We start from the raw sequence: 13,180 nt of genomic DNA, 5'->3' as shown, positions 1-13,180 counted from the left end.
TAATTTTTTTTTTTTAAACTTAGTAGAGAATCAGTTATCGTCAAAGTACCCAGGAGCTCATTTACTGGTGTGCAAACTGCGCCCCACACTGGTCCCCCGCTTTGGAGGAGCTCAATGAATAAATTAAATTTCCAGAGACAGCCAGTTTTATAATCCTGGCCTACTGCTTTCCCTTCCTACTTGCATAATTTTTGTTGTTCTGGGCTTCATTCTCCCTGTTGGGTCCCCCTTGCTGGCCAGTGATTCAAGGGGGTGGGACACCAAGGCTCAGGAGGTCTGGGAGCGTGACATACTCAGAGCAATAGGAAAAATAATAGATGGATGCAAAAGCAGCAAATGTATTTGTAAAAACGTCAGCCTATGGAGCAAAATTGTAAAATATACTGCCTGCATCTTAATTTACATGAGATATACCATTAGTAAAATGAACAATAACAAAGTAGAATCAATTTATTTTTTTTTGGAAGAAACAGATGACTTTTTTGTTTTATTACATAGTTCTCCTCAAATATATTGCTGGTGAACCTTGTTAAACAACCATAATTTCATCTGAACAATAAATCTGTTGCTTTTCTTTTTTACCTTGGGTTTAAAAAAGCATGAGATGAAAAAGAAAAAAACCCACAACTTTACAGGTACCATGATCTTCCTTGAGTAGAAGTGAAATATAACAGCAGAAATAAAAAATCCTTCTAATCAGTCTATTTTGTAACTCAGAAAGACTATTTGGAAAGGTTTTCATCGAAGTGATTTTCTACAGATAGCTCATAGGTGATCAAGATAAAATCCCACAGCTTCAGCACTTCAAATATTTATCATATACATGTTTGCTTGAATCTTGATAAGGGCGAGGTTTGGGACTTATGGACAGTGAGATAGGATGTCACCTGAGACATTCATCTGATTCCAAATGCAGACAAAAAGGAAGTGCCTAGGAGAGGCCACGAGAGAGGGAGGGAGAGTAAGGGATAGTAGGGATGGACAGCCCTTGTTCCCAGCTCTAATATCGCAGTGCAATTATTTTGTGGACATCCACTCCTTGCCTGCACAGGAGATAGGGCTATAAGTGTATGTTATTTTTTAATTACAAGGGGGTAGAAAAAATCCTGATGATGGGCTGGAAGGTGCCATTGCATTGTTATTTTTTTCTCTCCCTTCGTTTGCTGATTATGTGAGCTGGGCTCCTTTGCTAGCCGATGATAAGCAGAATTTCCATGTTCTCTGCATAATTAATCCATCTCTGCCTCTCTTCATGCCAACTCGCCCGTTATCGCCGGCACATGCCTGAATTGCAAAAGAATCCGCTCTTCAATTGGAACTTATTGATATTCTAAGAAAAAAAAAGAGAGAGGGAAAAAAACTGAAAATCCTTAAGTTTAAGCCGCAGATTTTTAAATGGATTAATTTCGCTGCAATCGCAGCCATCTAAGGCGGGAAGGCAGGCAGAGCAAATTGAAAGCATCTCCATGTTTGCAGAATTGGGTCCAGAATGCTGAAATGTACTGGCACAGTTCTCTTTTAAAGTCAGAAAATTACCATTCATTTACATCACATGAAATACTTTTTTATGCTAGAAATATTCAAGAGACGTTCCTTAAATGCCTGCTAATGCTAGATAACATTTCTAACTTTCAACATTTTGCTAGACTTTGATATGACATGATAGGAATGCCTGCCAGTGAGGAATATTATATGTACCAGTAATCTCCTTTTATCACATATTTAGATTATATCATCCTCTTCTTAAACCGTCCTGAAGTAGTCTTTAAACAATGTACTCAGTGTCGTAGGCTCCTATTTAGTACAGTTACATGAGTGAAACTTCACAGGGCATATTTAGACTTTGTCCAGCACGAAGGGCTTTTTAAAACGCCAATACACTATCCCCCCCAAACCAGTTTATCATTTTCTATCTTTTCCAAAGTTAACTTGCATTTCTTAGCATCCTTTCTACATTTAGATATTTTGTGTTCATCTCATTTACAACATGTAATGTGCTTTATTTCGATGCAGCTCTTGTGGATTGTACTTACATTTTTGAAAGGGCTCAGCTGTACTCCATAGCAGCCTGGCATTGCATGTGAAATAACAAGAGCTAGTAAGAACCTAGGAGTTTGCCTCTTCTCCTTCTTTTTTTTTCCCCTCAAATATTATCAAAATCCAAATATTCTTCTCCTTTTGTTTCTCTAAAAAAAAGTCACATCCTTTATTTCCTTGACTAAGCAGTGGCATTCAGCAATACTGAGAGATTTCTTTAATGCCTCAGCTAAGCCGCAACGGATCTGGCATTCCATGCCCATATGCTAGAAATCAGCAATTTATGCTGTTGTAGAAGGAAATGTTGACACTCTCAGTTAACAGAGGGGGAAAAGTTGCTACACTGACTACAAATGGAGATTTAGCTGTTAGGAAACCTTTGTCATTATTAGACAGACCTCTTTCATTTTAAAAATACATGGCAAAGACAGAAAAAAAATCAGAGGAACTGGCAGGCACATGCCAGAGCAAAAAAGGAGAGACATACAAGAAAACAATATTTGTGGCAACATCTGCTTCAGATACAAAACAATGAGCTTAATGGATAGTTGGACCATCTTAACATATAAAATTAGCACCTGTTATAAAATGCATGTCACCAGTAAGTAAGTAAAATGTCAGTGTTCCAGTTTAGATTTTCAGGCAATAAACAGCACCATACAAGAATGTCTACTGATCACATTAGGATATGTTTTTATACAGCAGAAAGAGAACAAAGAAGGTTTTCCAGTTGCTTCAGATTGATTGACAGTTTTAAGGCATAACTGAACTTGAGGATATTTGTGGTATATTAAAATTTTAATATTACAGTTTGGGCAAAATCAGAATGTTAAACAATGCTTTTTAGAAAAAAATATTTATGTTCACATTCAACTCTATTATCTCCTAAGAGAAATAGTTGAAACCACAATTAAAAGAATCAAATTTTTTAATTCACCTGTGAAATTGTGTATTTAGCAGATAAATAAAATCTCTAACAAATATCTCATTTCTGTATATATCTGTAGCCTCAGTAAGTAACTAACAAGTTAATAACCAAATAGCTAAAGAAGTGTTTGAGATAGATATGCACTTCCAATTGTGTAATGTTTTTAGTGAAAATAACTGTTTCCAACCTACTGGGGGGGGGGGAATATGCACAGATGATGTGAATTGCATATTACCACAAAACTTTCTAATCTATTATACTGAAATCCTGACTCTTTGAAGTCAATTGCAAATTCCTTATTTCCTTTAGTAACACCTGCATTTCAATGCAATTTTGGTAGTAAATTAAAGTTTAATTAAGCTTACACAACAATCAGTGTTGATCTTATCTAACAAAAGGTTCTTCTAAGAATTTATACTGCAGGCTTTCAGGATTTACATCATTAAAACATACAAAAAAGTACTTAAAACATTAAACTTATTTTAGCTATAAGTTGCTATCAACTAAAAATATACACCTTTTATATTCTTTGTATATTCATATTCCACCTTTTATATTGTCATCCTATTGCACATAATAGTACTCTACAATAATTATTTAAGCAACTGCAAATGGCTAGTTTTTATACTGATATTTTATATCTGTAGGTACATTGTATTGACTGTTGCATTATAATAAACATATTCATGGTTGTTTTTTTTTTTTTACACATAGAAATCAAGATGTTTTTCTTTTCTTACTGGTTTAGGAACCAAAATTTGTGCACTAATACTTTGAAAGATTTTTGTCATGGTAGTGTAGGATGAATACTATTTTCATCTGAAAAGAATGCTAACATTCACAGAATGCAGGAAAAAGGGGATTTGCAGCACACAGGAATCTTCCAGGTATTCATATTTCAGCATTCTTTTTTAAATTGTAGCTACAAATTTCTCAAGCTCCTTGTTATCAATCTATGTGTTGGCATTCTAGAAGATCAACATGTAGGCAAAAATATTGAGATCGGTGATCAGCACAAATGTTACCTTAGTTTAGAAGCCTAGAATCAGTGCAAAGCAAATGACTGGAATTTATCCATGAATGCAGTGCCTGGCATTAATATATCCTCAATTGTATTTTATAACTGGAAAGCATCTGTAAATGAATTACCAATTTATTTGTAAATTTTGCTTAGAGGAAGTTCCTTGCTCCTTCCAAAAATATTCATTCAGTTTAATTTATGGTTTCTGGTTTTGTGCAGTATATGAATTTTATTTGATGTGCTAGGGATCATTTAGGCAGTTATGCAATGACACCTATACCAAGGAAGCTGGGAAGCCTTCTAAATTCCTGTATGCATGCCCTTTGCCTATTGGGCCACCTGTTACAAACTACATCCTAAGCTGTGGATATGAACACACATCAAATATGGCCAAGCAATGAATCAGGATCATATGGAATGCTGTAGATGAATAGGAATTTGTCAGACTGCATTCAGAATACAAGAGTTTGATTGTTTGTCCAGATATGGATGTATTTTCTACAATGTAAATGCTGACTGATATTTAGAATCATTAGAAAGCCTTTATGTCTGCCTGCTTTCCCCTCCTGAAGGTATGAACAGTAAACCCAAAGTTCTCATTATGCTGGAGGTCTGGCAATGAGTGCGGCTATGTTATTAGGTGTCCAGTGCGTTAACCTTAGCAAGGAGCCCTAGGAAACCAGTTGTCATATGCAGCCCACGAAAAAAGAACCTTAGGTGCCAAGGAGACAAAGTGCTGTAGACAAACACAGAGATATTTAAGAATAAGTAGGTCTGATTTATCCATAAAAACCCTCGCATAAATTCCATTAAGAGAGCTTGGCCTTTTGCTATTATAACAATTTAAGTAAAGAATAACACCCAATCTTAATTAAGTCCACACAACTAATGAAAAACTACCCTTCCATAAGTGGGTAGATGCAAGAGAAGCCTGTCTTTGGAAAGGAGCCTTGATGGGTGTCCTCAAATGATCTTTGGCCTAAGAGCTGATAAGCCAGATTACATGCACATGTAACCTACTTCTATGATATATAGCAGTAAGAGATTTCTAGGAAGCTACAAGGGAACAAACAGATTCAGTGTCGAGAAACAAGAAGAAGTCCAGCTGGGTAGATGTCACACTTCATTTTAATATGAATATATTTGCATTTTAATTTTATATTCTAAACAAAAAAAGTGCCCTAAATGCCAACTCTAACCTCCAGGATGAACTATCAGCAGCAATAGTAAAGAAATAACTTGCTAGATGTTATCACACACTGGTAATTCTTGTGTCTAAGATAACTGTTTAGGTCTAAGAAAATATGGAAGTTTCCTGTGTGCAGAATATTTGACATATTCAGATGTTGCAATATGGTCAACAAGGTATCCACAACATTCACAGTGACAGATCCAGGGAGCTTTCTTCCATTCCTTTCCATCTCTCATTTGTTTTCCTCTGGACCTGAGGAGAGAACTAAAGCATGTGTAATGCTTAGTTCTGTGAAAACAGTGAATGGACTGTAGATAACTTTCCACGAATGTCAAAATCTCTCTTAAAGAGCAGGACATGGTAGGTAAAATGCTGAATTTACTTGCAGGCACAACCCATTTTTTGCCACAGATCATGGCACATTGCTACAAAGGTTTTGTTTGGAAAAAAAAAAAAAAAGCCAGAGTTTTCGAGGACAGAAGTTAGTGTAGGCACAATATGTGTATTTTTGCCATTGTGCCAAAAAAGCCAGAAAAAGTAGAGGAAAATGTAACTTTTCCCAGCATAATATATTCACAAAGGAAATTTGCATTAAAAGCTCATAAATACACTCAACCTTTGGCTACTGTTGCTGACAGAGAAAAAAATATATCATTTCCTGGAACCAGAAATGCCATCATGTGCTTTATGTACTCACCTTCATTGTTATTTGTTGAGAGCTGAGGAGAATCAGAATCAGATTGAGCCATTCTCTCTGGCCCTGGGGCATTTTGACTCAGATCAGGATCAGAGTAAACCCAGTACAAAAAGTGCTTTGTAACTTTCATTGGTCAGTGATGTACAAATGAAGTGCTACAAAATCCTTGCTGCATTCAGATAGGCTTTCCAGAACAGTACTTGATGATAGGACTTGAAGATAGAAGATGGCCTTTGGCAAAAAAAAAGGGCTGCAACCATTCCAAAATGGAAAGGGCAAATGGATGTAAACACTAAAATGCAAATCCAGAAATACTGGATGAAGGTTTCCATCCTACTGGAAAAAAAACATGGTCCTTCTTGGAGTAACTGGTTTTTTGTGCTCAAGTGAAACACAAGAATCGGCCATTGAATATTTCCCTGTTGGTGCCACATCTGTACAACTTTGCTGCTGCTTGTTTACAGATACGCCTCAACAATGAAGCACAAATCACTAGAGGAAAAACTTTCCACTTGCAGATCTGTTCCAAGGCAGATTGCAGCCTGGGAATAGAAAAGGCAAAGCTGTAGTGTTGCCAACATTTGACAACTCACAGTAAGTCTCTTTGCCTCACTGAGACAGAGCAAGGGGAGCCCAACTGTCTGAATCTGTGGCATCTAATGAGCAGGAACAAAATGACTTCAAACTGTTAACAAAGAAAAATACATTTTTTCCAAAGCTAAATTTTGTATGGGCCATTGCAGCTCATAACAAAAGTAAAACTAAAACCTACACAGAACTGAGCATATTTTTTATTTTTCCATTTGAAACCTGGGATTGTTTCCTCCAGGCATTTGGAAGGACAATGCTAGCAGGACCCTGTTTGCCAGCAAAACTTGGTTTTGGAAACCATCATCACTCAGCACGAAAATGGATCCAATGCGATAGAAATGAGCTCATTACTATTATTTTTTTTGCTGGCGCTCACACATATTGTGCTTTTAGAATTTTGAAAAGCAGGACATGAATTGCAAAGAAAAAATGAGTTAACAATATTAAACAGTCAGTTGCTAATTACTGAGCAATCCAAACGTGCGTCTGGAATGACATACTCAGACATCCAGCTGGACCTCTGGCCATATGCTATCCTAGATCCTCATGCATAACTCCCGCTACTGTCAAACACTGAAGTACTGGGTAAAAAGTTTGGCGTACAAATTAAAATACGATCAGAGCTGTATATTTGCAGATAATTTGAACAGAATAATGAATATCTGCAATCTATCAATAAAAGTGAAGGATGAGAGCTGCAGACAGCAAAATAGAAAATCACTGTGAATCGTATTTGTTTCACTCTCATTGCTTTGTTTGGAGCAGAAATGTCCAACAACTCCACTGCTTTTCTTTCTCCATAAGGACGTCACTTATACAGATTTAGAATGTTTCTTCAGCCTAGTACCACATTTCAGCAGCCATAGATTACATTTGTAATTGTTCAATGTAATAAATGAAGTTTATTATCTACTTATTGATCCCAAGGTATGATACTTGGCAGAATGAAACATAAAGAAAATTCTAATAACAATGTAATAAGTCTTAATGGTGCAATTCCAAGGATAATAATATTGCTAAAAATATTATTCCCCTAAGTATGAAAAGTCATTTACCTTTAGCTCTAGGTTTCTGCTTGGTCCTAGATAAAATATTAACTTTTAATTTATTTGAATTGTTATTCCTTATCAGGTATTTCCCAGATAAAGACCATCTATGTTAAAAACTGGACATTTGTTTAACTAAATCAGATATTCTATAGCATCTTCTTGTAACAACGAAGTTTCCATTAAGTATTTTCTTATAGTACTATGATTTCCTACATTTATGTTGTATTATCTTTTGTATATAAAAAAATAACTCATCATAAATAAATTGTTAAAAAATTCAGATAATTCTTAAAAAAATACAGATGTCTAATTTGTATTTGGACATGCCATTTGCATACCTGTGTTGTAATTAACAAATGATTTCAGTCTGGATCACTGTTTTAGTGTTGACCAAATAAATATGAGGTTGTAAATCAGCCGATGATCTCAGTCTTACAATGGTTTTCAATACAGCAATCTGCAAGTTTAGAACAATTGCCAGGAATTGAGCCCTGCCACACAGTCCTTTTAGATGTATAGCAGTAACCCTGACTTGCTCAAAAAATGCGTGAAAACAGATTTTTTTGAATTTTGCATGAGAAAAGACTGCAGTGGCAACACCCAGAAATACTCTGCAACTTATATCAAGTTGTTTTCACAATGTTTTAGATCACCTTTAGTCCTTACTCATAGAAACAACATGCAAGCATGATCATGTATCTAGATTTAAATAAGAGACATTGAAACAATTAATAATTTAAGCAATTAGAATCATAGAATCACAAAATAGTTTAGGTTGGAGAAGACCTTTAAGATCGAGTCCAATCATTAACCTAGCCCTGCTAGGTCCACCACTAAACCATGTCCCTAAGCACCACATCTACATGTCTTTTAAAAACCTTCAGGGACAGTGACTCAGCCGCTTCCCTGCGCAGCCTGTTCCAATGATTGACAACCCTTTTGGTGGAGAAATATTTCCTAATATCCAGTCTAAACCTTCCATTCTTACAATGAGGGCCTCAAAAGTGAAGACATCCAAAGTGCAGCATCACCAGTGCTGGCTACAGAGAGACAATTACTTCCCTAGCCCTGCTGGCCAAACTATTTCTGATACAAGCCAGGATGCTCTTGGCCTAGTCAAAGTAGAAACTGATAAAGGAGAAAATATTGTGGTAGAAAGATTTTTTTACACATTTTAAATTCCTTCACTGTTACTGGAAAATAAATAGTCTTTTGTATACAAATACGTTAAGGACTAGATACCATGTGATTCAAGGACCTGATTTAAGAACAAATCCTCTATGATTTGGACTAATAGTCATTATGCAGCTAGTCAACACTGTATTTATGAAATATGAAGTTGAAAGAAATATTATTATACTAGCTTAAAGCTGGGTATTTACACATTTGCTTCCCCTATTCATTAAACATTTTCATGCAGCAAACAGTAAAGAAAAATCCTGTGGAAACCTGGAACCTAAGCAACTCATTTTCCACTTTAGGAGAAGAGTCTCAGTGATGAGTATGAGCTTTATTATTGCCTTATTTGCAGGAATTACTGGCTCTTTCTTAAATTGTTCTGTTGAAAATCTGAAACATATAATATTTTACATTACAGTAATATTTAATAGAGAACTGAGAATTGTGAGATAGTTTACAAGTGGAGCTACTATTACATTTCTTGTAACATCTTTCCATTAAAAAGTTAACAGGCTGGATTAATTGCTTCATGACAAATATTTCTTTTTAAAACCTGCTGTTTGCTATGCAGCAAAACATAAACACAATATACTGTACCAATATTACTCTGTTTTGAAATACTGCTTTTCTCCCCCAAAAGTTTATGGTGTAGATACACAGTCTGAATTCCAATGTACTAATTCAAGCGAAGTAGCCTAACAAATCAGGGAACTTTAAAGAAGCCAGACAAATGTACATGCTGTTTTTGTGGGAACAAAAAATACCAGGGAGATTATTGAAACTCAACAATGTCATAACAAATGTGTAGACTGTGAAATGTAACATATGATAGATATTATTAATTTGAAAGGGAAAATATTTCCACATTTTTAAACTGAAAAGGCATTTATTTACAAATGATATTATAATTACATCATTTTGTCCTCCCTGTTAGGGATGCACACCAACAGAGAAATCTTGAGAGAAATCTGCAAAATGCCTGATGAAAATGTAAATAACATCCAGCATTACTCAATTTAAAGTGATTATAAAAGTTGCAGTAGCTAAAAGGTATTGATTTTTAAAATAAATGTGTATTTTAAAGGTGACAACATGTAGTATAGCATAAGTGTACATTCAAAGTATCTTTTATTAATATATATGTTATTAATGATTAAGTGCTATTATTAATTATGGCATTCATCTGTTTTATAGCCATCTTCACATATCTTCAAAAAGAAATATGTTTATATCCGAGTATAAAAACTGTATCCATTATGCTTCTGAAATATACATTTTAAAGTGAATTTGTTCATAATCCAGTGAATATAGGAAATATTCCTTTTTTTTTTGCAATAGATGTTATTACAGTTTTGATCAGAAAAAAATACTTTTTTTTAAAAACCACAATATCTGAAGCCTGTAGCTGCTTCAGACAATGTACTAAGTAGCTGCTGTTGTTTAGGGCTTGGGCATCTTGATTCAGAAGACAAAAGTATCCTTTTCATCAATATGGACATTTTAATTGCATTTCCTGTGCTGTACAAAAGTTATATTGAGTATCTAGATCTTTGGCTTCAAACATCAGCCCTGAACTGCACATGACTGGAACAAAGTACAGTCTGCAGAACCTCAAAACATGAAAAGTTTGCTGGAAAAGACGTAGTCAAGAGTTTTCTTTCAGGTCTTGGAAAAGAACAAGAGCATCTTAATCAAGACCTACTTAATCAAGTAGGTCACTTACTAAGGCTAAAATACAGACTGAACATGGAAAAGTCATATAATTCTTGTCCCTCCTGCCTACAGTCCCAACCATTTCTAGATTAGCATTCCCTCATGTTTCTTACAGAATGGATTTTGATCTACGTCAGACAATCCAGTAGTTGTCTTTTAGGTAGAAGGTAAGAATTTTTTTCTCCTTATTCTCAAAATTTGCACAGACAAAGTTTTCACTTTCACCAGATCAGGTCAAGAGATGAAGGTGAAGATGCTGAAATACAGCAGACGGGAATTACCCATTCTCCTCATTCCGAGAAAAGTATCATTGAGGATATTCTTCTGGAAAGTAATTTCATGAAAAGCAGAGAAAGTTTAAAAGCTTGGGCTCTTCATGTCTAATACAGTCAATAATCTGTATTTCTTCACCATGTAAGTAGACCGTACAAGAGAAAGGCATGTGGACAAGCAGTTACAGGCAGCTGAAAAAAAAATCCACTTCTGGGTGGAATAGGTGCAGAACCAGTACAAGGATTAATTTCATACTGCTTATGGTTACTTATTCCTACATGTGGGTAACTGAAGCATAATTCATGTACCTTGTATATCTTGCATATCCTTGCCAGCTTGCCATGCATATTTAGGCACAGGAGCTCTTCCAGTACCGAGGGCAGGCTCCAACCACCTGAAACTACGTTTGCAGTTTCAGTGGATGGACCGGGTGTGTGCCTGTTTAGAAAGTGGCCCAGAATAATTTTTCTATGGTTACTCACTTGGTGAGCAGTTTGGGAAATGTGTATATACACTAAAGCAGTTGCCTGCGTCAGAAGAAAAAGCTCAGCATTCTGCAGATTGTAGTTTTGTCAAAGAGGACCCTACCACACGACAACTGCATTTTCTTCGCAGTTACTCATACTACCTACCCATGAACATTTTTGTGACAGTACAAAATGCTCTAAAATGCAAAAAAGTACACTACCAAGGAAAGATAGCATAACTTTAGGTGGTCATATGTAAGCATGTTTCTGCGCTCCTTTTTAGAAATTAGTTTCTAGAATATACACTTTGATTTCAAGGAATGTTTTAGAAGTATGGCTCCATTTAAACAAACCCCTGGACTAAAGATGGTGCACAGAACACAATTTTTACCCTTATATGATAAAGAGAAGAATTTATCCCTAATTGAACCTATAATAACCTCTGTGAGAAGATTACTGATATTCATTTTCTCATAGGCCTGTTTCTGATCATTAACACTTAGATAAGGCCTTTAGAAATGACAGAAGCAAACAGGGTGTTTCAAAAATCACGTCTTTTGAAAATTATGGATTTTATAAAAATGTGATTTTTCAAAAACATCTCTAAAGTTTCAAAACATTGTATAATTTGCATCTCTAATAATGAATTTCTCATTAACAAATATATAAATCATAAATCATTTATTCATACAGTGTAATGTAGCAGTTTATTACATACTGCATGACTTTGTAATCAGGGAATCCCCTGATGAAAAAATAGCACAATATTAATTACCAGCACCATCTGTGCTAAACAATAGGAAAAACAATATTTTAATACAATGACTTCATGCATGTCAGTTATCTTCAACATTAAACACTGCAGTTTTGTTGATGTGGTTTACCTTCTACTCATTTAAATAACTGATGTTCTTACAAAGGTTAAAACTATGAATAAATGAATTAAAACTGAACATGATGAAAAATGCCAATAGATACAGCATGGATCACACTAATTATCAAATAAATTATCATATAGGTATATATACACATATATTTACACATACTTTTTTAAGTATACCTACACATTTCCAAAAAAAATAATAGTATTTCCATGCTTGTTACCATCAAAAGACTAATGTTCAATTTCTAAGAGTTGTTTTGAAGGTTATTTTGTTGTTGTTTTTTGTTTGGGGTTTTGGGTTTTTTATTAATTACCACCGTTCTAAATACATAATCCCTACAACAAAAAAGTGCAGAATCTATTTGGCAACACTGTGAATATAAGTTGTTTTGATGTACACAAAAGTAAAGTACATTTAGGATTCTGGACACTTGCTGAATTTTTCACTGTATTCTGCCAGCCTCAGTGCAAAAGAAGTGTGAATGTAGAAGTTTGCTTTCTCTCAGTAGGACAGGACATACATTATTATTATATGTCTGGGTGCTAAATTTTGTTTAATGATTTATAGAGTCTAAAAAATATTGGCTAAATCAAAATTACACCTATCCACATATTGTCTTCTTAAAAAAAATTCTGCCAAAAGAGCCAAGCAGGAGTATTAGGATAAGGACAGAATTCAAATTCATTGGTTGAGCTTGCCATGAGAAAGTCTTCAATGCATCTTCCTCATTTCCAAAGCCCCCCAACCTATCCCCATGCCCACGTTACGAATGCGCAACATCCTTCTCCCTGCACATTCTGTTATTTTTTTCTGACACAAACATTTTCTTTCAATACACTGTCATCAAGTACTGATTATATTTAAAAATATGACTACTACCTTTTTTTTTCATATCTATCATATATTGGCATTGTCGAGTGATCTTGAACTTTCACAATAACATCTGTATTAATTTTTCAGTACTTTAAGACTTTGGCATTTGTGGCCTTCAGATATACATGTCAGAACCCTAAATACCCACTGTGTCCCAGAATGGTGCTTTTATTTTTGCATGCGTATACTACTGGTGGTAATAAAAATTATTGGTTTGGTTTTTTTTTTGCTAATATACATTTTCATAGGTATCATGGATAACATTGTTTGCATGAA

The sequence above is a fragment of the Pezoporus occidentalis genome, unplaced genomic scaffold (genome assembly GCF_034315485.1).
Source record: "Pezoporus occidentalis ecotype Australia unplaced genomic scaffold, CSIRO_AGI_Poc_V1 ctg3, whole genome shotgun sequence".
In the NCBI taxonomy this organism is placed as follows: domain Eukaryota; kingdom Metazoa; phylum Chordata; class Aves; order Psittaciformes; family Psittacidae; genus Pezoporus; species Pezoporus occidentalis.
Note: the sequence above shows the minus strand (reverse complement) of the source record.